Below are 4,386 nucleotides of genomic sequence, written 5' to 3' on the forward strand. Positions count from 1 at the left end.
TCTAATCATTTCTCTTGTACACACACTTGGTGTCTGAATTAGATAATTATATATATCAGGCCATACAATTTCTGGCCACTTCTTGTCATCCACAATCCAAAGATTGTCAGGTATTGCGTAGGGATCCGGCAAGATCTCACCATTGCTGAGAGTAAGTTTTTTTTAATATAATCGCCACGGTCGGAGGTACTAAGGCTTCCCACATAATCCATTGTCAAATCTTTGATTTACAGTAAAGTAACGTTATATGTGTGCAGTCATGATATGTTGGAGGTCGTAAAGTAACGTAAACAAGGTTAACTTATATAAAAGCAAATTCGGGCTCTATAGAGGCTATTACATTACTAACTTAGTCTAACATGATAATTCATACATGCATCACAGTATGTCCGGATTTTGATTCGTAAACAGTTGGACGTTTTACATAATGTTATATTAATATGAAACAAAAAACAAACAGATCCAACTCTGAAATTGCAGTTTATTATTGAGTCAACAAGAAATTACAAACAATGCTAAATCTACGTTAATTACATTGTTCTTTTACAGAACTCGGCATAACAGATAGCGGTTTTTTGCCTCCTGGATGCGCGCGCATCCGGTATTGTTTGTATACAAGAAACCCGTGTATAAAACCAAGATAATTATATTCCAATTTTTTTTAAGGAAACATTTTTTTTCAGTTTTGAGGCTTGAATTGAGGAACCGATTAAGCTGATAAAATGAAGGAAAAAAGGCTACCTACTTTATTTTTAAAAGAATTAGTTAAATTATGCCATTTAGTTTAGAGACACCATTGTTAGTTCCCAGCATGCTTTGCATATGGCTGGAAATGGAGATTAAATATTGAAATGAAGTGTTGTTTTATGTGTTTTTGAGTGAAGGGAAACATCTGTTAATGTATACTGTTCAGTTATGTTTGACATTTTAAAAAAGAGTTTCTGTTATGTTGAATGTTGATCGTTTCCATTTGCAGAAGAGTAGAGCTGACGGTTAGGTTGTGAATACTGTTCTAATATTATGAAGCAAGTTGCTTTGTTCAATAAGTAATAACTTTGCTAGTGCCAGGGCAGTAGCAAGTTTGTTCCTACTTGTGCTTTGCTAGCAGCATACAGCCTTTTAATTGTTGTACAATATTACACAGTCAAATATACAGGTCTCATTTTCATTGGTTATGCTCATCTTTCTGCTCCTTTGAAGATATCTTGAGTAAAATAGCTCTATATTTAATGAAGAACAAATGAAAAAACCTGAAGCGATGCAACCTGTTTTACAGAATATGGATGTTTTTTTGCGCAAAACCCCCATAAGGCGAGTCTTACTCTTCACAGAAGACGAGTGCAAATTCCAACGTGTAACTTTAGTTTCAAATGGTGAAACAGTGTGTAGTAAGATGTAAATAGCTAAACATTTAATATTTGAATTGTTTTACGAGAATATAAAAAAGTTGGTTCCCCCAATATTCAAGATATGGAAAATTTTACTATGCAAAAAATTATAGAAAAACAAAGCTCACAAGAGAAAGCGTACAGTCAGGTGTATGTTCCGTTGTTACAGAACAGAGACTCAAGACAGAGATAAAGTCAATAGAAGTTTCTTTATTGAACAGATGAGCAATAAGTGATGCAGGTGAGAATTGGAAGACGGTGATTGTAGTTTGAAGGTGAAATTGGAAAGATAGGCTACTAACAGTCTCTGAATTACAGATAGAGTGGAGATTGTGGATAGAAGTTAGAGCACAACACAGAACAGGAGACGCTGGAGAAAATGTGGAATAGGAAGGCGATGGAGAAACGCTGGAGACGGGTAACAATACTTCAGGAATTTCAAGTCAACAGGTAAGTGAGTCTTAGCTCAAAACAAGACCAGACAACTATGAAGAGTATTTTGCAGGCTTGTGTGGTGTGGAGCTGATGAGTGGGATAGATTGCAGGTGCAGATGATGATGATGATGATGGAGTGTGCAGGTAGGAGCCAGGAAGGATTCCGTGTTATGGACTCTTGTTTTGATACTGTTTTATTTCCTTTAGTTTCTGTTTCCCTGAATTGTTCAGTTTCGGTCTCCTTGAATAGTGATTGGCTGCTTCGAAAGCTTAAAAGTGCTGGCTTCGGATGACGATTTGGGAAGGCAGTATAGATGTATCCTTCGCTGCCTTTGATATCCCACAATCCTGTGGGTTTCATTCTGTGACAGTTGAGTTAAAAAATAAAGATGCATCTGAAAGTTGTGGTTGGTGATCAATGTGTATGCAAATAAACGTTTTTGACCAGCGTTTTCAACTCAACTTCATTTCTAGCGAGAAATTACTATTGTAGTCATTACATATTTGCTTAGTTATCACCAAAGCTCTCTCTATTTTGTTGTACTGTAGATCATTAAACCGCTATGCTGCCAGTCAGAAGTCTTTCCAAAATCAGTTTGAAGAGGTACCTTCCTGTGTACATGCTCCCTGCAAAAGTCTTAGCCTGATAAGGCAGCGAGGCAACAAAGTCCTAGATGTCGTCTTGGTTATTTATTATTATCACCTGTGTATCGTTATGTTTGCCATGTAGGGCATATTCCAATCGTAAGTGAGCATCCTTATGCCCTGCTCACTCCGAAGGGCAGAGCCCTTGAAGTGGGGACTTTGGAGGGAGCAGGGCACTTGTGTGTCATAATGAATCCGTTTGGAGTGCACTTGGCGAAGGGAGAAATGAAAGACCCCGTAATTTCCTCATTAGCTTCACGTGGAATTTTACCGCGACAAAGCTAGGCAGCGACGTCAGGAATATCTTATTATTGCTGTTAAGGATACAGATAAATGTACATTTATAATTACGTTTTTAGTATAGACCTATGCTTTAATATGTGTGTTCCTGATCTGTCCTTAACTTTATAAGTTAAGCATTAAACATTTCTTACCTGTAAAACTTTTTAAAACTTAAATTACACAGATTCTCGTCATGCATTTTATATTATCACAACAAAATAAGCAACTTGAATTATTCTGTTTATACGTTAACTACTACTCTCCCGCCATATATAGCTTTAATATGATTCGTCTCCCTGGGTCACGTGACCATAAACTATTCAATTGCTTCCTTGAAGTGACCATCGCGTGTTCCCTTCGCCAACAGACTTTTGGAAGGGCCGTTCGTGAAGGGATAGAGTTTTGAACGCCCCTACAAATGACGTGCCCTTCAAGGGTGCAAAAACGCCATTTGGAATTCGCCCGTATATATATACCCATGTCCTTTTGCTCGAGGATAAAATCCCAGACATGTAAACCATAAAAGAGCTTGTTCTTGAGCAGTTTGAAGTGTCATACTGTAGCTGGTGAACACATGTTTTCTCCCCATAATGCAAGCAATCCATAATCACAGAGTATAGATTTCCTTTAGTGTTAACCTGGTTAAATTATGATTTGTTTGTTTTTTTGTGTACAATGCTTATTGAGGGAACACAAGTAACCTTGTTTTCATCATCTCACAAATCTAAAAGCAGCAAAATAAACCGAGCTCTTCCCTTCTGCGTGTGTCCTCAGGGTCAACAGCCCCAAAAGAGGAATCACCCTCATTTTAGCCTTGTCACTTTACAAATGACCTTATGCATCACTGCAACAAAGTAATGCACACACCAAATAGAAAATATCATAAAAGGTTATTTATTTATTTTTGCTAGATATAAATTAAGTTATTTATTATTAGGTTTTAACTCAGCAATGGTTAAAAATAGTAGGCTACACATTTTGCAGATACTTAATGTCCAGGCCAACTGTGTTATTAAAGTCACCCATCTTACTATGATCTGCATTCCCACGAGGCCTGGTAAGGGCACAGTAAGAAAAGAAAGACAAATGTAGAGTTTGAATTGTGGATTTAGTAGGTTGCACAGAGTTTTATTTATTCCATTTGCATTATGCTTTAGTTGCAACATGGAAACTCATCTACTAATAAAGATAAGGAAACAAGACCAGACTAGATCAGATGACAAGATGTGACGAGAGTAGACACACAAAAATGGAGGAAATTACAAGACTGACATGAGTAGAACAGCAAAGAATGAGCACAGGCACTGTATTGTGATGCTGTAGCTAGGGCTTGCTCATATATATATATATATATATATATATATTAGTGCTGTCAAACGATTAAAACATTTAATCGTGCTGTCAAACGATTAAAATATTTAATCGTGATTAATCGCATTAATGTCATAGTTAACTCGTGATTAATCGCACATTTTTATCTATTCTAAATATCTCTTGATTTCTTTTTGTCCCATTATTTTTTCTCATTTTAATGCTCTTATCAACATGGAAAAGTGGATCGGCTTGCTTTGTGCAAATGTTTTTTTATTGAAAACAACATTGGCATTTACTGTTCAATTTCACACTAACATTCTCA

This window comes from Rhinichthys klamathensis, unplaced genomic scaffold (assembly GCF_029890125.1).
Source record: "Rhinichthys klamathensis goyatoka isolate OS25496 unplaced genomic scaffold, OSU_Roscu_1.1 h1tg000561l_1, whole genome shotgun sequence".
Taxonomy (NCBI): domain Eukaryota; kingdom Metazoa; phylum Chordata; class Actinopteri; order Cypriniformes; family Leuciscidae; genus Rhinichthys; species Rhinichthys klamathensis.